General features: G+C 46.7%; 1 long non-coding RNA gene across 1 annotated transcript in view; it reads left to right on the forward strand.

Annotated features, from left to right (window-relative positions):
- The window catches only part of LOC147333790 (uncharacterized), a 165691-nt gene extending 144703 nt beyond the window's left edge, over window positions 1-20988 (forward strand). Inside the window, exons 2-4 of the long non-coding RNA XR_015125856.1 lie at window positions 20163-20275; window positions 20361-20472; window positions 20553-20988. This is a non-coding gene — a long non-coding RNA (uncharacterized LOC147333790). The remainder of the gene's footprint in view (window positions 1-20162; window positions 20276-20360; window positions 20473-20552) is intronic.
- Window positions 20989-23343: the final 2355 nt, after the last annotated feature.

Consider the following 23343-nt stretch of genomic DNA (forward strand, 5'->3'; position numbering starts at 1 on the left):
TCATTAATAAAGTAATGATGTATAACTTACCTGGCAGTTTATTTTTTCATCTGTTGACTCTTCTCTCAGAGAAGAAGACAAATATGTTTTAAATTATACTTTTTTATAATTTATTATCAAAGATTTAGAATTTTAAATTAGTTTTGAGCGGTACCATGGACCTGCGTCTCTCTGGCTCTGACACAGAGTGCTGCCTCACCCAGACAGTAAACACTTTTATTACATGTCATAAAAACAGAATGTTAACGTGATTGGTCAAAAAGCTCAAAAGTTCATGTTTCATCTCCTGCACCTTTCAGACATCTCCCTATAAGGAGACATTGCTTCTAACATCACCATGGCAACCATCTCTTGTCAGGCCTGTAATGCGAGCGGTGGCCATTCCCTAATAACTGATTGGTTGCTCTGTTTTTTTCTCTCAGAGAGTCAGCCATACTTCTGGTGCCATCTCTAGTCTAGTCTCTGTCTACTTATGTCCTATAAAAGAATAAATTCTAACATGCCTGAAGCTTTAAACAAGGTTTTTATTTAATCTTCTAACAGATTTTACTGTCAAATGAGGACACAAAAACAGAGTGAATATCCTCTAGAAAATCGAGACATGTGAAGTTAATGGTAGTTCAGATTAGTCGAAGGAGTTTGCAAAGAAAAGCGTCTGGACTTCTTTAAGTTACTTGAAGACGTTTCACCTCTCATCCGAGAAGCTTCTTCAGTTCTAAGGTCAAATGGTGGAGAGTCCCAGATATAAGCCTAGTGGGAGTGACCCCCACAGAGGGACAAAAAGGACCCCCTGATGATCCTCTGTTCAAAGATGGTCGCTCATTCACATCCTGGGCCATCTTTGTCTTAGTTTCACAGTCCAACTGGGGAGGGTCTCCTAAAATCTACTCCTAAGTTCATGACACAATCAGGCCTTTATTACATTGAGGGCAGTGTCAGTGTCTCTACAATAATACTAAATACACACATTAACACATTTCTCAACTCTAAAACAGCTAAACATTCCTACATCTGTCAATCTCTATTGTGCTTTGTACATTGTGCTTTTTCCACAATGTTGACACAGTAGTATTCCTAAAATTTAGACAATACTTGTACAATATCTAATTCCATTCAATCAGTCCCTCTGCTTTAATAATGATATTTCTTTACCTGACAACAGAAAGTAGTATGTAAAAACAAATTGCTTGCTAATAAAAACTTCAATTCCCTGAATCATGAAGACAATTTATGAGCACACACTCTATAATCCTTCCCGACATCTTCCTACTAAACATGTTGTTTGTTCCTAGAACCACATCTAACCTCATTTGCCTTTCTTTTAAAACCTACTTTAACAGCTTGATATTCCTAGTGATTTGAATGCTGGTGAAGTAGATTCACCTTTATGTAACCTTGCTTATGCTTCTTAAAGCATCAAGACACGTCACTTACAGAATTTATGGGTTTAAAGTAGCATAGGTATGGTTACATGAGAGAAAAATGGCGCTACATTTAATTTTGGGAGATCTCGAATAAGAGATCTTAATCTTAAATTACAGAAGGTAAGGTGAATAATCATTAAACTGATTTTGCCTTTGATCAAACCTCAGAACATACAATACAAGTATAATACTTGTAATACTAGTTAAAAGTTTACAGCGTTTCCTTAACTACAATCTCTAATCTGAACTACGTCTGTGAAGGTTCTCAGTCATCCAGGTCATCGTAGTCAAAGGAGCTTGCAAAGAAAAGCGTCTGGACTTCTTTAAGTTACTTGAAGACGTTTCACCTCTCATCCGAGAAGCTTCTTCAGTTCTAAGGTCAAATGGTGGAGAGTCCCAGATATAAGCCTAGTGGGAGTAACCCCCAAAGAGGGACAAAAGGACCCCCTGATGATCCTCTAATCGCCTGAGCCAAGGTGTGAAACTGGGTGTGGGCTCCAATCAGCCAGAGTTTCGGGTGAGTTCATTGTGTGAAACCTGGCCCCACCTTATCATGCGAATTCCTGAGATCAGATGGCCCAGGATGTGAGTGGGCGTTAAGGCGTCTGGGAAGGGATCTCAAAACTGGATTATAGATGGCAGACAGTTGGTGTCGTAAACCCCGCCTCTGTTCAAAGATGGTCGCTCACAGTGGACATAGATGGCTTCTTTCACTCCTCTTCCAAACCATCTGTCCTCTCTGTCCAAAATGTGAACATTGGCATCCTCGAAAGAGTGTCCTTTATCCTTAAGATGCAGATGGACTGCTGAGTCTTGTCCTGTGGAGGTGGCTCTTCTGTGTTGTGACATGCGCTTGTGAAGTGGCTGTTTGGTCTCTCCAATGTAGAGGTCTGAGCATTCCTCACTGCACTGTACAGCATACACCACATTGTTAAGTCTGTGTTTTGGCGTTTTGTCTTTCGGGTGAACCAGTTTCTGTCTGAGTGTGTTGCTGGGTCTGAAATGCACCGGGATGTCATGCTTGGAGAAAACTCTCCTGAGTTTCTCTGATACACCGGCTACATAGGGGATGACAATGTTGTTGCGTCTGTCCTTCTTATCCTCCCTCGCTGGTGTCTGGTCTTCTTTTCTGTGCCTCTTTGCTGACTTTAAAAACGCCCATTTAGGATAGCCGCACGTTTTGAGTGCTTCCTTTACATGTGTGTGTTCCTTCTTTTTTCCTTCAGGCTTAGAGGGAACATGTTCTGCCCGGTGGTGTAGGGTCCTAATTACTCCAAGTTTGTGTTCCAGAGGGTGATGGGAGTCAAAGAGGAGGTAATTAATAAGATTGTGAAGTTCTTCTCCTCAGTTCTCAGCTCCCAGTTCTGCAGTCTGAAAGAGCTGGACCTGAGTAACTCTGACCTGCAGGACTCAGGGGTGAAGCTTCTGTCTGTTGGATTAAAGAGTGCAAACTTTAAACTGGAAACTCTCAGGTCAGGTTTCAAACTTTTCCACTGATTATCATTTAAAATCTATATTCAATTGTTCTATAAAAAAGTGAACACGTAAAGAATTTTATTAGACTTTGAATTATTGTTTGAGATTTTTCAGAGTCACATTTCTTTAGTGATGTATTCAAAGAAAATTACTTAACACTGGTAAAGTTAGACATTTAGGGTCATTTGTCCATATTATATTTTTATTAAGAAAATATCCAAACCGGATGTTTAGGGGTCTATTATTTTTTCTTAATGCGGAAAAATTTATTTATTAATGCCACATCTGCACATTTAGATGTAAAACATTAAGAAACTAGACATCTTAACGCTTTATTCCCCATGATTATAATAAAATTCTAACAGAATTCTAACAGAAATCTGATGAGCAGCATAAACTCTTAAATATGGCTTTAAAAAAAACATTGGAGAATGTTGGTTATGAATTTGTTTTAATTTGGATGTAGATTGTCATCTTTTTTTCAGCAGATAAGATTCACAATGCCCTTGAACGTGGATTTAAAAAATGTGAGCGTGAATGGATTCGTTGACACTGAATCATCCCTTAGTTATGCTGCTTTAGTGTCAGGCTTTTAGTAGAGTTCCCATGGTGCTCTCTTTTCTTCTCCATTCCCTTATTTTCACCCCTGATGCTTTTATGTGCCACTGGTGCATGTGCTTATCTCTTTCTTTAGTTTGTGTTTTGTTTTTTTGGGTTTTCTCTCTCTCTCATCTCTTCTTTTTGCCCTCACTCTGCCACCAGTCATGGGAGATGGTCCTTTTGAAGACTGTTTTCATTGGAAATATATTTGTGTATAAATAAAGAAAAATTAAATACTACACAAAGAAGTAAATACTGAATAATGTTATTGTGTCTGAAAAACAGAAATTTGTTGTTCACAGATGGATGGTTGTTTTGTGTGTCTGCAGTATGTCAGGCTGTCTGATCACAGAGGAAGACTGTACTTCTCTGGCCTCAGCTCTGAGCTCCAACCCCTCCCATCTGAGAGAGCTGGACCTGAGCTACAATCATCCGGGTGACTCAGGAATGGCTTGATTGAAGGATCCAGGCTGGACACTGGAAAATCTCAGGTATGGAGGGAATGTCTGATAGAGGAGGAACAGCTGGAAACATTTCCTGTGTCCTTCAATCACTTCCTGTTTGTTTCATACACGGATCACATGAAACGATCCATAAAGGATAGAAATGTAGGAGACCTACATGTATTCAGTATTATTAACAGTTCAGATTACAGAAATATTTATCCCAGAACAAAACAACTACTGGAACTGTTAGATTGAAATCATTCTTCTATTTTTGAGCTGTGGTAGAAACTGACAACTACAGGGAGATGGACAAAGGTCACAATGGGATTTTAAAAGCCAATACACGATATACAATAATGGAACTGGAAACAGTCCAATGTCTTGACACAAAGTGAATCGTCCAGGTAAGTAAATCTCCAAAATATGATTCCACTGATCAATGGCCATGAGTAGCATTCACAAAGAGTTGGGATGGCTGCAATCACAGCATTGTAAGATGGTGACAGATTAGGCCCCCTCCTTGATTCAGAGATGGTCCTTCCCTTTTCACGTAAATGGCCTCCTTGACTCTGTGCTCAAACCAGCGTTCCTGCTTGTCCAGGATGTGTACATCCTCATGAAAACAACCCAGTAGAAAAGCTAATTTGGAGAAGAGCCCAGTGAAAGCTATAGAGGCAGGAAGGAAGTGAAAAAGTGAAGCATGGTGGGATCAAGAATGTAACACAGCAGTAAAGGACAGAGACAGTATTAAGAGATCTTAAAGGAAGTACAATATAACAAAGATCATCACATTGAAATGTTAAATCTGAAATATCCTGGAGAAGAAGATGGTTCAAAGCAGCTCTTAAATCCATGACAATTATTTCCTGTGGGAACGATCATGATGCTACATCATGATGAAGCGTTTTGAGGGTGAGGTACTGAATATTCTGCTGCTCTTCTACAATTGAATATGGCAGGACATAAACTATTCACAAACAAATACATGGCTCACTGTTTGTGTGACACAGGCAGACATTTTTCTGTGAGAGAAATAGGATCAGAACATGAATAGTTTTCATATTTCATTCAACACAGTGGTGTACTGACAGATCCAAGATCAGTAGAAATCATCATCAGTTTGATCCACGTATGGATTGAAGTGTATTTGTAAAAATGTTGGACTGTTCCTTTATCAGTGTCTAACAGTATGTGTGTGAGAGCCATGTAATGTCCATGTGTGCATGCTTACTGTGCTGGTCTGACCCTCCTCCTCCTTTCAGGGTGGAGCCTGCTGCAGTCTGATGGTTGAGACCAGGTCTGAGGAAGTGTAAGTGTGTTTTTAATGTGATTCATGAAAACAAAGCAGCACTCATTCAACCATCTTAACACGGTCACATCACTCAGTCACATCTCTGATGTCAGGAGTTATCATCAAAGTGTCAATCAATGAACAGATGATGGATCAATAACTGCAGCTGGATTGTGTTTGTTCTCTCCATCAGATTCCTGTCAACTCATAATCGACACAAACACAGTAAACAGACACATTAAACTGTCTGACAACAACAGGAAGATGACACATGTGGAGGAGGTTCAGTCATATCCTGATCATCCAGACAGATTTGATTATTTTTATCAGCTGATGTGTAGTACTGGTCTGACTGGTTGCTGTTACTGGGAGGTCGAGTGGAAAGAAACGGTTGAGATATCAGTGAGTTACAGAAGAATCAGAAGAAAAGGAGACAGTTATGACTGCGTGTATGGATGGAACGATCATTCCTGGAGTCTGATCTGCTCTGAAGATGATCCTCATTATGTCATGTACAATAACAAAGTGACACCCATCTCCTCCTCCTCCTCTGTCTCTAACAGAGTAGCAGTGTATGTGGACTGTCCTGCTAGCACTCTGTCCTTCTACAGAGTCTCCTCTGACACTCTGATTCACCTCCACACCTTCAACACAACATTCACTGAAACTCTTTATCCTGGGTTTGGGTTCAATCCTGGTTGCTCGGTGCGTCTGTGCTGAGTTGGGTGTAAAGAGTGTCCTTCTGTTAGAGAAACACTCTGACTGTTGAACAGTTCAGTCTGTACATGTCTGTCTGTTTCACTCAGAAACAGGTTTTCAGATTCATGGATTCAATCAGTTGATGTTTTAAACTGTTCTAAATGATTCCTTGTGAACTTCTTCCTCTTCAGTCCTTTAGCAAACAAATGTTAACATGTAGGTACTAAGATGAATCATTCCATCTGAATTCAGTGAATGTGAACATAGATTTTTAGGAAATGAACTTTTTTCCAACCGTCATTTTACAAAATTTGAATATTTCAAATCAATCAAGTGTAATTGAAATGTCAGATATAAAATGAATGTGGCGGAGGCGTGGCCCCGGGCGCAGCTGCAGGGGAGGAGTGGAGCGGAAGGCTCAACAGGGAGGCGCTGCGAGGCCGGTAAGAACAGCTGATGTTGTTTATGGACTGATGATGGTCTCCCTCCGCTGTGTTTATAGTGAGACGAGGAGGAGCGGCCAGGAGAGAGATCAGCTGGGCTCGTGAGCTGTCAGACTGTGTGACTGAGTCAGCTGTCAAAACAACAAACACTTGAATAAATGTGGAAGTTGGCTGTACCTACCTGTGTGTGCGTGTGTCTGTGCCTGGTGTATTCTACAAGTGGTGCCGAAACCCAGGAAAGTGCCGGTGGGGAAATGTCCGACCCACAGGCCGCGCCGCCCGCCCAGCCTCTGCAATTCTTGGCGCAGATGCTGGCGGAGATGGCGACGATGAGCCGGGATCAGGCGGCCGACCAGCGGGCCCACCTGGCCGCGCTGCGGGAGCAGACGGACCGGCAGACGCAAGTTCTGGAGCGGCTGGTCGGGGCCGCTGCCACGCCGAAGCCCTCGCCACTGTCGGTGGCGGTGCCCCGGATGGGGGACGGGGACGACCCACAGGTTTTTTTGGAGACCTTCCGTGCCACGGCGGAGGCTTGCCAATGGCTGCGGGAGGAGTGGGCTCCGAGGCTGCTCCCCCTGCTGTCCGGGGAGGCACAAACAGCGGCCCCGAGTCTGCCTCCGGCGTCGAGGAGCAGCTTCGCGGACGTGAGCCGGGCGGTGGTGGACAGGCTAGGGCTCACCGCCGAAGACCACCGCCGGCGGTTCCGGGCCTGTCGGCTGGCTACAACGGACCGACCATTCGCCTGGGCCCGGCAGCTGCGCGACGCGGCGGTACGCTGGCTGCAACCGGGAACATCGGAGGGGGAGACGAAGCTGGTGGACAAGGTGATGCTGGAGCAGTTCACGGAGGGATTGCCAGCGGAGACGGCGAGATGGGTCCGGTGCCACCGGCCCGCAAGCTTGGAGGTAGCGGTGACGCTGGCGGAGGACCACCTTGCCGCTGGAGCAGGGGAACCCGGGGACGCCGGACGGAGGCCGAACAAACAGGCCCCAGTGCCGGCCCCGAGGCGCCGTGTGCCGGCACCAGGGCAGGCAGAGCGGCTGCCGGCGCTGAGCCCCACTAACCCTTTCGCGGCGTTGGTGCCGTCCAGGGGAGCCGAGCCAAGTGGAGCCGCCCCCAAGCCACGGAGAGCAGCACAAACGCCGGGGCCGGAGTGTTGGAAGTGCGGGCAGCCGGGGCACCTGAGGAGGGATTGTCCGCTTATGGAAGTGGGGCAGGTGTTTCGTGTTGCTGGCGCCCCAGCACCCTCCCCCGGTCCAGGAGGGACATGCAGTATTCCGGTAAGGACTCGAGGGGGTATACGCCAGGCGTTGGTGGACACGGGCTGCACGCAGACCCTCGTACACCAAAGCTTGGTTCGCCCCAGGGCATTGCTGGAGGCAGAATGGGTGGAGGTGAGGTGTGTGCATGGTGACGTTCACAGGTATCCCATAGTGCCGCTGTTATTAAAGTATAAGGGCAAAACGCATAGAGTAACGGCGGCGGTTAGCCCGCGCCTGTCGCACCCCCTGATTCTGGGTACCAATTGGCCGGGGTTTCATCAGCTACTGGGGCAGTACGCGGGGGTGCGATCACGACCGGAAGCGGGGTGTAGCGTGTGCGCGGCGTTCAGCGGTGACGCGGGGTCGTCCGACACTGACTCCGGGGGGGAGGAGCCGGCGGGTCCCTCACGGGACGTCCCGCCGGCCCCGGAAGTGTCCCCCATGGGCGATTTCCCACTGGAGCAGTCTCGTGACGGCACCCTACGCTCAGCCTTTGACCAAGTGATGGCTATTGATGGTCACGTGGTGCGCCCTGAGGCCGCGCAGACCTACCCGCGTTTCGTCGTATTAAACGACCGATTATATCGAGTGAGTCGTGACACTCAGACAGAGGAAACACACACCCAGTTGTTGGTGCCGCAGGGCCGCCGGGAAACGCTTTTCCAGGCGGCCCACTATAACCCCATGGCAGGGCATATGGGCTATGAGAAAACTCTGGAGCGAATAACGGCCCGATTTTATTGGCCGGGCATCCGAGCGGATGTGCGCCGCTGGTGCGCGTCCTGCCCGGACTGCCAACTTGTTAACCAGCCGGCCATACCGAAGGCGCCGCTGCGCCCTCTCCCCCTCATTGAGGTCCCGTTTGAGCGCATCGGCATGGACCTCATCGGGCCGTTTCACCGGAGTGCACGCGGCTACCGCTTTGTGTTAGTCCTGGTGGATTACGCAACGCGGTACCCGGAAGCAGTTCCGCTGCGCACCATCTCTGCAAAGAGTGTGGCGCAGGCACTGTTTCAGGTCATCTCCCGAGTCGGAATCCCGAAAGAGATACTGACTGACCAGGGCACGTCGTTTATGTCTCGTACACTGCGGGAACTGTAAGAATTACTGGGCATTAAATCTATTCGGACCAGCGTCTACCACCCTCAGACTGACGGGCTGGTGGAGCGGCTGAATAAGACTTTAAAGTCCATGATTCGGAAGTTCATTAACGAGGATGAACGCAATTGGGATCACTGGCTAGACCCTCTGTTATTCGCAGTGCGGGAGGTGCCGCAGGCCTCCACGGGATTTTCTCCCTTTGAGCTGCTGTTCGGCAGGAGGCCACGTGGGGTGCTCGACCTGATTAAAGAAAGCTGGGAGGACGGTCCGAGCCCCGCCAAAAATGAGATTCAGTACGTGTTGGACCTGAGAGCAAAACTCCACACTTTGGGGAGGTTGTCACGGGAGAATTTGCTCCAGGCTCAGCAGCGTCAGCAACGCCTGTATGACAGAGGGGCTAGGCTCAGGCAATTTTCACCGGGAGATAAAGTGCTTGTGTTACTCCCTTCTTCCAGCTCAAAGTTGCTCGCCAAGTGGCAAGGACCCTTTGTGGTCACACGGCGAGTCGGGGACGTGGACTATGAGGTCGCTCGGTCGGACAGGGGAGGAGCCACGCAGATTTATCACCTCAATCTCCTCAAACTGTGGCGAGAGGTTGAAACTGCTTCTCTGGTGAGCTTGGTGAAGGAGAGAGATGAGTTGGGGCCTGAGGTGCCAAATTCTATCATTCCCACCTCCCTCCCTTGTGATGACCATCTCACACAGGCCCAGAGAGCGGATGTTGTCGCGTTGCAACAGCGTTTTGCGGACGTGTTCTCCCCCCTGCCCGGCCGGACGTCCCTCATCGAGCACCATTTCGTGACGCAGCCCGGCGTGACGGTGCGTTCACGGCCCTACAGGCTCCCGGAGCATAAGCGAAAAATCGTGCAGAGGGAATTGGCGGAAATGCTGAGGATGGGAGTAATAGAAGAGTCGCACAGCGCCTGGTGTAGCCCCATCGTTCTGGTGGCGAAGAAGGATGGGTCTATACGGTTCTGTGTCGACTATCGCAGGGTGAACGAAGTGCCACGCTTTGATGCCTACCCCATGCCTCGGGTCGACGAGCTCCTGGACCGGTTAGGCACGGCCCGCTTTTTCACGACACTGGACTTAACCAAGGGCTATTGGCAGATTCCCTTGTCTGCCGAGGTCAGGGAGAAAACGGCCTTCTCCACTCCGTACGGTTTGTACCAGTTCGTGACACTTCCGTTTGGCCTGTTCGGGGCCCCGGCCACTTTCCAGCGTCTCATGGACCGGGTACTGCGTCCGCACGCAGCGTATGCTGCCGCCTACCTGGATGACGTGATCATCCACAGAGACACCTGGGCGGAGCATGTGCTGCGGGTGGCCGCGGTCCTGGAGTCCCTGAGGGGGGCGGGGCTCACGGCCAATCCGAAGAAGTGCGCGGTTGGACGGAGGGAGGTGCAGTATCTGGGGTACCACCTAGGGGGCGGGCAGGTGCGTCCACAGGTGGAGAAGACGGCGGCTATCGCATCCTGCCCGCGCCCCAGGACGAAAAAGGAGGTGAGACGGTTCTTGGGGTTGGCGGGTTACTATCGTCGCTTTGTGCCGGGGTTTGCGCAGCTAACCAGCCCCCTGACCGATCTCACTCGAAAGGGTGCCCCGGATCTGGTCCAGTGGACGGGGCCGTGCCAGGCGGCGTTTGTGCAGGTGAAAAAGGCTCTCTGTGGGGAGCCGCTGCTTCACACTCCTAACTTTTCCCTCCCTTTTGTTCTGCAGACTGACGCCTCGGACAGAGGGCTGGGAGCCGTTTTGTCCCAGCAGGTGAGGGGGGCCGACCGCCCTGTCCTATACATCAGCCGGAAGCTAGCAGAGCGCGAGCGCCGGTACAGCACCGTGGAGAAGGAGTGCCTGGCCATCCGGTGGGCGGTCGGCTCCCTGCGCTATTACCTCCTGGGACGCTCATTCACCCTCTGTTCGGACCACGCCCCGCTGCAGTGGCTCCACCGCATGAAGGATGCCAACGCCCGGATCACCCGGTGGTATCTGGCGTTGCAGCCCTTTAAGTTCAAGGTGATCCATAGGCCGGGGGCGCAGATGGCAGTGGCCGATTTCCTCTCTCGCTCGCGGGGGGGGGGGGAGTTGGCTCGGCCGGACGGCTCCCCGGCCTCGAACGGGCGGTGGGGGTGTGTGGCGGAGGCGTGGCCCTGGGCGCAGCTGCAGGGGAGGAGTGGAGCGGAAGGCTCAACAGGGCGGCGCTGCGAGGCCGGTAAGAACAGCTGATGTTGTTTATGGACTGATGATGGTCTCCCTCCGCTGTGTTTATAGTGAGACGAGGAGGAGCGGCCAGGAGAGAGATCAGCTGGGCTCGTGAGCTGTCAGACTGTGTGACTGAGTCAGCTGTCAAAACAACAAACACTTGAATAAATGTGGAAGTTGGCTGTACCTACCTATGTGTGCGTGTGTCTGTGCCTGGTGTATTCTACAATGAAATTCTTGAAATCTTTGTTCCAGGTTGTAAAAAGTCAACTGTAAGATGTGCATTTCAGGAAAACTGAGTGGAGTGCATTAAGCTCTATATGTACTTTAATATTAATGTTAAACCCATCCATCCATCCATCCATCTTCAACCGCTTATCCGAGGCCGGGTCGCGGGGGCAGCAGCCGGGGGAATACCAAGGCGTTCCCAGGCCAGCCGAGAGATATAATCTCTCCAGCGTGTCCTGGGTCTGCCCCGGGACCTCCTCCCGGTGGGACATGCCTGGAACACCTCACCCAGGAGGCGCCCAGGGGTCATACTTGTCAGATGCCCGAACCACCTCAGCTGACTCCTTTCGATGTGGAGCAGCAGCGGCTCTACTCTGAGCCCCTCCCGGATGGCCGAACTTCTCACCCTATCTCTAAGGGAGAGGCCAGCCACCCTTCGGAGGAAGCTCATTTCCGCCGCTTGTATCCGCGATCTCGTTCTTTCGGTCACTACCCACAGCTCGTGGCCATAGGTGAGGGTAGGGACGTAGATCGACCGATAAATTGAGAGCTTCGCTTTTACACTCAGCTCCCTCTTCACCATGACGGACCGGTGCAGCGTCCGCATTACTGCAGCTGCAGCCCCAATCCGTCTGTCGATCTCCGGTTCCCTTCTCCCATCACTCGCGAACAAGACCCCGAGATACTTGAACTCCTCCACTTGGGGCAGGAACTCATCCCCGACCCGGAGAGGGCACTCCACCCTTTTCCGGCTGAGAACCATGGCCTCAGATTTGGAGGTGCTGATCCTCATTCCCGCTGCTTCACACTCGGCTGCGAACCGTTCCAGTGCGAGCTGGAGGCCCTCACCTGATGAAGCCAACAGAACCACATCATCCGCAAAAATCAGAGATGAGATTCTGAGGCCACCAAAGCGAAAGTCCTCCGCCACTTGGCTGCGCCTAGAAATCCTGTCCATAAAAATTATGAACAGAACCGGAGACAAAGGGCAGCCCTGGCGGAGCCCATCACCCACCGGGAACGAGTCCGACTTATTGCCGGCAATGCGAACCAAGCTCCTGCAACGGTTGTATAGGGATCGAATGGCCCGTAGCAATGGGCCAGACACCCCATACTCCCGCAGCACCTCCCACAGGACACCCCGAGGGACACGGTCGAATGCCTTCTCCAAGTCCACAAAACACATGTAGACTGGTTGGGCAAACTCCCATGCACCCTCAAGTACCCTCAAGAGGATAAAGAGCTGGTCCAGTGTTCCGCGACCAGGACGAAAACCGCATTGTTCCTCCTGTATCCGAGGTTCGACTAGCGGACGAACTCTCCTTTCCAGCACCCTGGCATAGACTTTCCCAGGGAGGCTGAGGAGTGTGATCCCCCTGTAGTTGGAACACACCCTCCGGTCCCCCTTCTTAAAGATGGGGACCACCACCCCGGTCTGCCAGTCCACAGGTACTGCCCCTGATCTCCACGCAACATTGCAAAGGCGTGTCAACCAGGACAGCCCTACAACGTCCAGAGCCTTCAGGAACTCGGGGCGGACCTCATCAACACCAGGGGCTCTGCCACCAAGGAGTTGTTTAACTGCCTCAGTGACCTCGCCCCCGGAAATTGGCGGGTCATTCCCCTCATCCCCAGACTCTGCTTCCTCCTCGGAAGACGTGTCAGTGGGATTAAGGAGGTCCTTGAAGTATTCCTTCCACCGCCTGACAATTTTCTCAGTCGACGTCAACAGCGCTCCACCAGCACTATACACAGTGCAGGTAGAGCACCGCTTTCCCCTCCTGAGACGCCTGACGGTTTGCCAGAATCTCTTCGAGGCAGTCCGAAAGTCTTTTTCCATGGCCTCTCTGAACTCCTCCCACACCCGAGTTTTTGCTTCAGCCACTGCCCGAGCCGCATTCCGCTTGGCCTGTCGATACCTGTCAGCTGCCTCCGGAGTCCCACAGGCTAACCAAGCCAGATAGGACTCCTTCTTCAGCCTGGTGGCTCCCTTCACCTCTGGTGTCCACCATTTGGTTCGGGGATTACCACCACGGCAGGCACCAACCACCCTGCGGCCGCAGCTCAATGCAGCAGCTTCGGCAATGGAGACGCTGAACATGGTCCATTCGGACTCAATGTCCCCAGTCTCCCTCGGAATGCTGTTGAAGCTCTGCCGGAGGTGTGCGTTGAAGATCTCGCGGACTGGGGCCTCTGCTAGACGTTCCCAGCACACCCTCACTACGCGTTTAGGCGTACCAGGTCTGTCCAGTGTCCTCCCCCGCCACCTGATCCAACTCACCACCAGGTGGTGATCAGTTGACAGCTCAGCCCCTCTCTTTACCCGAGTGTCCAGAACATATGGTCGCAGGTCTGCTGATACGATTACAAAATCGATCATCGACCTACGGCCTAGAGCGTCCTGGTGCCATGTGCACTTATGGACACTCTTATGTTCGAACAGGGTGTTCGTTATGGCCAAACTGTGATTAGCACAGAAGTCCAATAACAAAGCACCGCTCGGGTTCAGATCAGGGAGGCCGTTCCTCCCAATCACGCCCCTCCAGGTCTCGCTGTCGTTACCCACGTGAGCATTGAAGTCTCCCAGCAGGACAACAGAGTCTCCAGGTGGAGCACCTTCCAGCACCCCCCCCCCCCCCCCCCCCCAGGGACTCTAAGAAGGCTGGGTACTCTGAACTGCCACTCGGCACATAAGCGCAGATGACAGTCAGGACCCGTTCCCCGACCCTAAGGCGCAGGGAACAAACCCTCTCGTCCACCGGGAAAAACCCCAACGTACAGGCAGCAAGCCGAGGGGATATTAGAATACCCACCCCAGCCCGCCGCCTCTCACCAGGGGCAATTGGGTTTAATGTTAAACCCATGATTCAAAATCCTGCTCCTCACATACAAGGTCTTAAATAATCAGGCCCCATCTTATCTTAATGACCTTGTAGTACCATATCACTGCTGGTGACTGAGTGTTTCTTCTTCATTCACCATGTTTGTATACAACTCTCTGCCTTTAATTATGAGTTACTGTATTATTGTCTTAACTTATAATATAAGATGTAAATATAAAGCACCTTTAGCTGACAGCTGTGCTATATGAATAAAATTGAACTGAAGGCAACACTGTAATGTGTGTGTCTGTGTTTGTCTGTGTGTTTCCTGGAACTGCTGTACTGTAAGACAAATATGAAAGCTACTGGACCAGTTCTAGGTTGGCAGGAGTTTTGGAGCAAAGCACAGTGAAAAGATCGGAACTGGAAAACTTTAAATGAAAAGCCGGCATCTTTAATAAAACACAAACAGAGAAACAAAACAAATCAGTGACAGTTGAGTAAGTCACACTTAACCTTCCATAGATAAGATCATTTTAGTTATTCCAGCTTTGTTCTAAATGACACACCGAGGTTGTTCTTTAAGCTTTATTTCTTGATTCACGAATAAGATTTAAACTAAAACTTTAGCTTCACAATGAACTTATTTAAGACAATATGAGGGTCTCAGACCAGTCTGTTCTGTAGGGCTAATAAAGCCACTTGGTGCTATGAGTTCATGGAATTTATGCCCACTACTAGTCACGATGAGCAGGTTCTGTCTTTCTTTGCATGAGCTCTAAATTGTTCTCAATCCCAGTTTGGTGCATTGGTGCTTAAACACAGAGTTCCTATAGAAAAATCTATTTCAGCTCAAAACAAGAAAATATCGTCATCATATAACATGAGTCAACAGTCCAAATTATCACACTTTTACACAGTTTAGTTCTTTGTCACCGTGATCAGATCAAATCCACAGTTTTTCTTTGAGTAAGAAGACCTTTGTGTTTTCCAAATCCCGGATTTTTCTCTCTGGAGTCACTAGATTTATTTATTTATTTATTTTTTCACAAAGCTAACTCTCTCTTACAGGAAGAAGTGGAAAAGGTTCCATTAAAGGAGCAAACATAGCAAACACAAAACACTCGTTCAATCAGAACCTGTTTTCTAGTTTTAACAAGAATTTTTACACACGTTTGTTCAATTGTTTACAGCATGAATGTGACTCACGATGACTTTCTGTTTAATCATATTTATTCTTATTTTTTGTATTGTATCATTTCCTGTTGTATTATTGTAACAGTTTTATCCATGGTTACATGTGCGCCTCATAAGTTCCACACCGTGAAACAGCGTCCCATCCCTTTCTCGTGTTTCCTTCCTTCTCAAAGTTCCTCTCTTTTGATCTTGGTGTCCCAGGTGATGATCTCTGTGTGATCCTACATGTGAAGCTGTTGGGAGCAGTCTGTAATATTTCAGCTGCTTTCACTTCATCTTTTCTTGTTTTCACTTCTGCACTCACTTCAACCCAGAGGTCGCCTCACACTTTCTCCTTATCGTCTTTTTGATGGACAGGGTCGGAAAAATTCCCTCATGATGTAATTTTATCTCCATTTCAAAGTCAAAGTCAACTTTATTGCCATCTCTGCTATGTGTATTACAGTATATAGAGAGATGAGACAACAAGGCACCAGTTCCATTCAGTGCAAAAAAAACCCCAAAAATCAATAAATATAATATATAATATAAGAAGAGTAAGAAATAAATATGCACTTTAAGACTAGGGTAAGGTAAAGGGAGTAAATAAATATACACTTTAAGGTAAAAAGGATCAATAACAGTTCTGAATTTACAATTTACAGTTGAATTAATATTTTTAACAAAAGTTGTTTAAAAGCATTATCATTTGAAAATAAGTGATGTACAAACAGAGTGAGCATTTCTGAGGCCACAGAGAGAAAAGAGGAGCACAAACACTGTGAGCTCACCAACACACACATTTACACTTGGTTTGTCTTCACAAAGAAAAACACACTTCCTGCTGCTAATGTTTCACAATAAAAGCCTCGATAAGAAACAGAAAAACTGTAAAAACATTTGATTGTATTGGGGAAAATGTCTCAATGTGTCTAGTATTAAAATAAGTATGTGTAACTATAACGAGTGTCTAACTTGTATAAGGATGATTTACTAAATGTGACTATAACATTTCCATGGTGACGAAGCACCATCATAACAACGAAAAAGAAACCCACACAGTTATACCTGAAGTTATGTCGCTGAGTAACTAAGAGAGTGGTCACTGTCAGTAACTACAACTCTCCACATAAGATAATATTGACATTAGGACACATTCACTGCAGCGTTTCACCACTACTGTTAGTCAGTGCGATAATGATGCTTTACATGTGAACTGTGGAGATCAGGGAAATATTTTACTGCTACTATTAATAACATCATCATTACCATTACATTAAATATCATTTCATCAAAGCATTTATTTAATAGATCACACATGTTCTTAGTTAAGATTGTTACACCTATCACAGAGAGCTTCTGTCTGGTAAAAGGTTAGAAGCGCCGACGGGCGGAGTGAGGCTGAGTGCGTTGGAGGTTGAGACACACACACACACAAACAGTAGTTAGATTCATGTTTAGGTAAGAGTTCAAATAATAGTTTGCAAAAGCTTGTGACTGCCCGCTATCACCGGCTTTAAAGGGTTAACAAAGTTCAAAAGCATCAATACAGTGCTATGATTGGATTGAATTATTGAGACTAACATGCTGAGCTACAGAGATATTTGTCGCGGATGTAACAGTGTTTATATGGTATTATTCCACTTTCCAACAAATCTCAGTGTAATTGGGAAACAGCGGCTTCCTCTTGGTGTGGCCGATTAGGTGAGGCTGGCTGCAGTAATCGCTGCCAGTCTCCTGTAGCCATACCAGAGGTTAGTTGTGTTGTTCCACACATAACATAGTTAAGCATTATAGATACATAAAACTTGTTTGAGCAACTGACGGGCACAGATTGTAATAAGTGCTCAGTGGACACGTCCAACACCAGTTTTATATATTTTTCATTTGTTTAATATCGTGTAAAACTGTATGCTGAAGCAGAATGGGATATGTTGCCGTATTGTGCTGTGTGAAATTGTGTGTCATGAGCCATTTGCACTGATCGAACACCATTATGTTTCCAAATAGTATATGAAATGCATATACTATTATATATTGTACATATATTTATTTGTCTCAGATTTAGCCATTCTTATATTTTGCTTTTTTTACGTTATTGTGTTTTGCACAACTCTGTTGCTTGTGAAGCTCACACACAAGAATTTCACTCACATGTACTGTACCAATGTACCTGCACATGAGATGTGACAATAAAAGTGATTTGATTTGATTCAGGAAATGAATTAGCAACAATCAACCTGAGTCTCCTAGTCTTCTTAAAAACACAACACAATGCAGCGCAAAGGAGCCTGTTTGGGACGAACTGTTACAGCAGGGTGAAGCAGATGGTTACAAAAACTTGTATAATAAGTAGAAAACAACAGACTGAGAATTGCTAGATAATATTAATGTAGCAAGGTTAGAAAAGAAAATCTCTTTCAAGGGGAAGGAGAAGATGCAGACGAGGTCAGACATGGATGAAGTGCAGAAGAAGATCCAGTCAGGAGATGGCAGGACCGGTTGCATGTTTCCCAGAAAAGAGTCATAATAGTATTTGTTTTTGTTGTGGTATTATACTGTATTGCCCACTTACAGGGTCATCCTGTTTGTGAAGCAGATCGCTGATTCACATTGAGGTCCAGCATGCTGGAACTTCTAATTTCAACTGCTGAAATGAATTAAATCTTTTAAAAGGTAGTCATTGTCCTGTACTTCCCAAGAGAAAGAAAAAACAAAGAACACTAACAGAGGTCAGGTTGCCCAGGTGTTTGGCCTGGTCTATCAGAGCTCCTGAGGGCAGCTGTGGATCATCCAGCAGGGGGCAGTCTTGTAGCTATTGGAATATGAATGCGAGTGAATGTTAGATAACCAGCATTTATATAGAAATAAAAGCTTAGAAAAAGTGCGTGTGTGAATGGGTGAATTAGGCAAGTTGTCCAGGTGTCTTCCCTGCTCACCCTGATACGAAGAAATCTGAGTAGTCTCGCGGGTCAAATCGTATCAGTCACACCTACTATGGCAGCTCCCCTGTTGATCATGGCACTTGGTTTTTTATCTGACTTGGTTTCAGAGGCTGGACAGCAGGCCCCAAAGATAGATATTACTTGGAAACACTAAAGCAACCTATTTGGATTAATATAGATTAATATTCATATTCATATATATGATGTTTCATAAAAGGTTAAAAAAGGAATGTTCAATATTTAGACTTTTTTGTCTAGAAGATTACAGGGAGTGCAGAATTATTAGGCAAATGAGTATTTTGTCCACACCATCCTCTTCATGCATGTTGTCTTACTCCAAGCTGTATAGGCTCGAAAGCCTACTACCAATTAAGCATATTAGGTGATGTGCCTCTCTGTAATGAGAAGGGGTGTGGTCTAATGACATTAACACCCTATATCAGGTGTGCATAATTATTAGGCAACGTACTTTCCTTTGGCAAAATGGGTCAAAAGAAGGACTTGACAGGCTCAGAAAAGTCAAAAATAGTTAGATATCTTGCAGAGGGATGCAGCAGTCTCAAAATTGCAAAGCTTCTGAAGTGTGATCATCGAACAATCAAGTGTTTCATTCAAAATAGTCAACAGGGTCGCAAGAAGCGCAAAATAACTGCCCATGAACTGAGAAAAGTCAAGCATGCAGCTGCCAAGATGCCACTTGCCACCAGTTTGGCCATATTTCAGAGCTGCAACATCACTGGAGTGCCCAAAAGCAGAAGGTGTGTGTTACGACCCGGCTCAAAAGCCGCAACACAAAAAAAGGAGACGAACAACAGAGTGTGGGTGAGGAGAGGTTTCATCCGAAAATGGAAAACCAGGTTGGCTAAAATGGCTGGTACCACCAAGGCAAAGACTAGTGCACTGCCGGAAAGCTTGCCTCAGGTATGCTTTTATCCACACCTGACTAGGTGTGGCCAATTAGCACCAGCTGAAAACACTGAGACGATTAAAAGCTGCAGAGGGACGTAACACCTCCTCCCTTAAAAGGGTTCCTCTAGGACCCTTAAATTTATTAAAAGCCCCTCTGAAGCCTTCAGTTCCTTGACCCACAAACCTGGAATAAAAGTTAAAGCTAACAGAAGCACAGTGTTCACGTTATAGTTGGCATCTCTAAGCATGGATGGGCATGAGGATTTGAAGTTGCCACACTGAACAGACAAAAAGTAACATGTGACCAACACAAAGGAGCACAACAGTCACAAATCCAAAATGATTACCTGATCTGCTACAACACAAAACCAAAAGTAGCAACAAATAATCACAACCAAGTGATCAGGGCCCTGTTTCAGGAAGCCGGTTTAGTGGAAAAACTGAGTAAGTATACCCTGAGTTAACGAAAACTCTGGGTTTTCGGTTTCACAAAGCGAGTTCAGCTGCAGCCTGAGTGAGTCACTATGACGACACACTCCGTGAAGCTAACCTGCCCCCTAGCAGGTTTACTACAACTAACCCTGACTGTCTCCGCCCCTTTGTCGGAAACCTGACAGTAGGAAGTGTCGGACATGGCGTGCCACTTCCTTGAAGAGCCAGTAGATCGTGAAGCCCAAATTCTCCGCAGAGCTCTCCGCCGGGAGAGAGTGATCAGAGCGCGTTTGGACATTTTATCATTTCCTGATGATTTTCTGTGCGAACGTTACCGTGTCTCAGCACAATCTATAAGTTATTTGAATAACATCCTCAGGCCATATATTACGCATGTGACACATCGCGGACATTCTCTCAGTTCTGTACATATTATTTGTATTGCACTTCGGTTTCTTGCAAACGGGAGCTTTCTGTATAATATTGGTGACGCTGAGCACGTTTCCAAGGCTACCGTCTGTCGGGCAGTCAGGAATGTTACAGTTGCACTGAAACGTCTCCTGTACTCGTTTGTGGTGTTCCCCGGTCACAGACCCACAAGATTTATCAAAGAGGGATGCCACAAAATTGCAGGTATCAGGATGACCAAAACTTAATTTATGATGTGGTGATACTTGAACTACTACTTAAATTGCACATTTATTTTCAGGGTTCCCAGGCGTGATTGGCTGTACAGATGGCACTCACATTCCAATCATTGCTCCTTCAGTAAATGAAGGAGACTATGTGAACAGGAAGTCTTTCCACAGCATTAATGTACAGGTACATAGTTCCCTGTAGCATGTCAAACTAACAAATTATTTCATTATAGTAATGGATGCTAATTTGTGTTCTCTGCACTGTGAAGATCATATGTGATGCTGCCAACATTATCACAAATGTGGAAGCCAAGTGGCCAGGCTCTGTCCATGACTCACAAATATTCCGTGAATGTACACTGAGCACAAAATTTGGACATGGTGAGTTGAGAATACTTTAAAATATATAAAGACCAATTGCTTCAGGGACATTTGAACTGAAGTGTACCCTTCTGTCTTAGGAGAGTTCACTGGCTACTTGCTTGGTGATAGGGGGTATCCATGTTTACCCTATTTGCTTACCCCTTACCCTGACCCTGAACCGGGCCCACAGCAGTGATATAATCTGGCTAATTGCAGGACAAGAGCCAGAATTGAAATGACTATCGGAATGCTTAAGGCCCGGTTCCAGTGCCTGCAAAGACTCAGGGTCACCCCAGAAAGGGCATGTGACATTATTGTGGCATGTGTGATTCTTCACAACATTGCCACAATTAGAGGAGAACACTGTCCTTCTGAACCAAACATCAGCAGTGATCCAAACCATGAACATCCTGACCCTCCCACGGACATACAAGATGGAAGAGCAGTCAGAGACACCATATGTCACAATCATTTCTTTTGACCCATCACCTCAACATGTTGAAAGAAGAATAAACAGATTTTTTGTTCAACTGGCTTTATTGGTCGCCTGTATTTCCTGTACACAAAGTATTAAAAGATGTAAACCTCATAAAGTGTCTCTGTTGCTTCCTCCTCTGTAACAGCTGTCAATGTTTCTTCATTATTTTCCTGTAGTAAAGAAATAAACAACATTGCTGTTCTACTGTAAACTCATATAATCTGTGGAGTATTAAGAGTACTCACAACTGCATGTTGGTCTGGCTCAACAGGAGGCTGCACCAGATGCAGTACACCATCAACTGATAGAATATGAGGTTTATACAGGTCACTTATAACTTACAAGGGACCAAATGGCAATTAACAAACATACCAATCACCTTACACTTCATTGTCATTATGCTCTCAAAGACAACCAAGACTGAGGGAAGGCAAAATCAGTAGGAAAATAACTTCACTACAAAATAATTCATTATGGTAAAGAGTTTATCAAATGAATGTGTCGCACTGCAAAGGTGACTGTGAAGAAAGGATGTATGCACATCATGTATTATTTTGAATTTACCTCTTATGTAGGCACTTGTGTCTTGCGGGGTTATTGACTCAGAGGATGTCCCCGCAGAGATGCCTTCGGCCACAGGGCGCCCACTGTTTTGGCTGAGGGCCAACTGCTCAGCCTCTGTGAGTGGTGGTGGTGGAGGACCCCCACCTGTTTTTCGGGCCTCCGCTTTTTTTCTGTCGGCTATAACGGGCCACATTTGAGCATACAGAGTAAGCAAATATGTACTTGTAATGTGCTCAGATAATTTCAATAAGTGCTTACAGAAGGAAAATTAATGTAGCCTCTAACTGCAATTGATGTACATCGGACAAACAGACCAAGCACTATGGCTCATAATACAATTACACCTCACCTGTTTGGACTATATTTTTATATTTCATTTTTACTTGCTGCCAGGCACGTTTGGGGCCTGTTGGGTTGCACCTGCGCTCACATCACATCACAAAATAAAATGTATAAAATAACAAATAAAATAACATATGATAAAATAACGTGTTAAATGGGTGGAAATCCCTCGATCAATGTTTAAATTAACACTCACGCATTGACTCTGTCGGCTATGTTTTGCCATGCATGCTTTTGCAGCTGTGGCTGTGTTACTTTTTTCCGCGGAATTTGCATGTTATCGGCATATGCTGCCATCAGAATTTCGGCCTCAAGCGCTGTGAAATACATTGACCGCGCCTTCTTTCCCTCCGTCTCCATGGTGACTCGCTTAATCTGTGCTCCGCTTATCAGGGCTTTATGTATCCTCGTCCGCGCGCTTCACTTGGGGTTAAAGCAACTCCGCGTTGACTGAACTAATTGTTATCAGCCTTTCTGAAACGGAATATTCCGAGTTGGACAGTTCGGGGTTACTCAACCGTGAGTGTCGTTTTTCACTCTGAGTTTTCCAAACCGGCTTCCTGAAACAGGGCCCTGTTGTCTCCACCACACAAACAGTCACATACAAGTGGCCCTATACCACAACAAGTTACTTTAATCCAAAAAGTTCAGTAAATCAAGCGTACTAGTGACCAACCACAAAATGGAGAGCTATGGCCACACAATGATCACATCAAGGGTGGCTCAGCACCCCACAGTGTTATTGCCATCACCTGGCCAACAACACTCACAAGTGATCCAACAAAATAGCCATATTCCCCACAACACTAAAGGTCACAGCACAAAACACTCACCTCACAAGGATCTCATTAGCATCCATCCACACTGACATATGCACACACAGGGTGTGCACACAATGCCAACTTAAAAACAGCCTACCTGCCTCAGCTACAGACCATAATCATGAATGGTCTCAAACCTCCTACCAAGTTTGGTGCCACTGATTTACTATGTGCAACTCCCAGCCTAAAACACTAAAAACAACAAAACCCTTACTTTTCCTACCCTAGTCTTCAGTGGTGTACCAGGCTCGAGGCAACTTTAAACGCGAACTCGAGAGCAGGCAGCAGACCAGAGATATAGTCTCCTACCAAACTCTGAAGCGTACCCCCACCCAGGATAGCCACCAAACACAATAAACTAAAACAATAAAGCAAAACAACAAACAAGTGCTTCGATGGAAGGGCAGCACAGCCACCCAGCTGAAACACACTTACTAAAGGGAGTTTGCACAATTACACTGAACACCATCACTCACCCACTTAAAAGCAAAACAAACTGACATTCAGTCTCCACTAAAATGTCCAAATATCCCGGACGTGCCACCACTTATGTTACGCCCCACTTAATGAACGGAGTGTCGACTGGAGTGAGGGGTAACACAAAGTGAAAGGGAACACATGAACTACTGGAGAAAGAGATGTCAGTATACAAGATTTATTGCCTAAAACTACTACAGTACAAAA

This window comes from Aulonocara sp. 'chitande type north' Nkhata Bay, linkage group LG3 (assembly GCF_057382095.1).
Source record: "Aulonocara sp. 'chitande type north' Nkhata Bay isolate Kocher_YH1m ecotype deep benthic linkage group LG3, A_spYH_male_GT1.1, whole genome shotgun sequence".
NCBI lineage: Eukaryota > Metazoa > Chordata > Actinopteri > Cichliformes > Cichlidae > Aulonocara > Aulonocara sp. 'chitande type north' Nkhata Bay.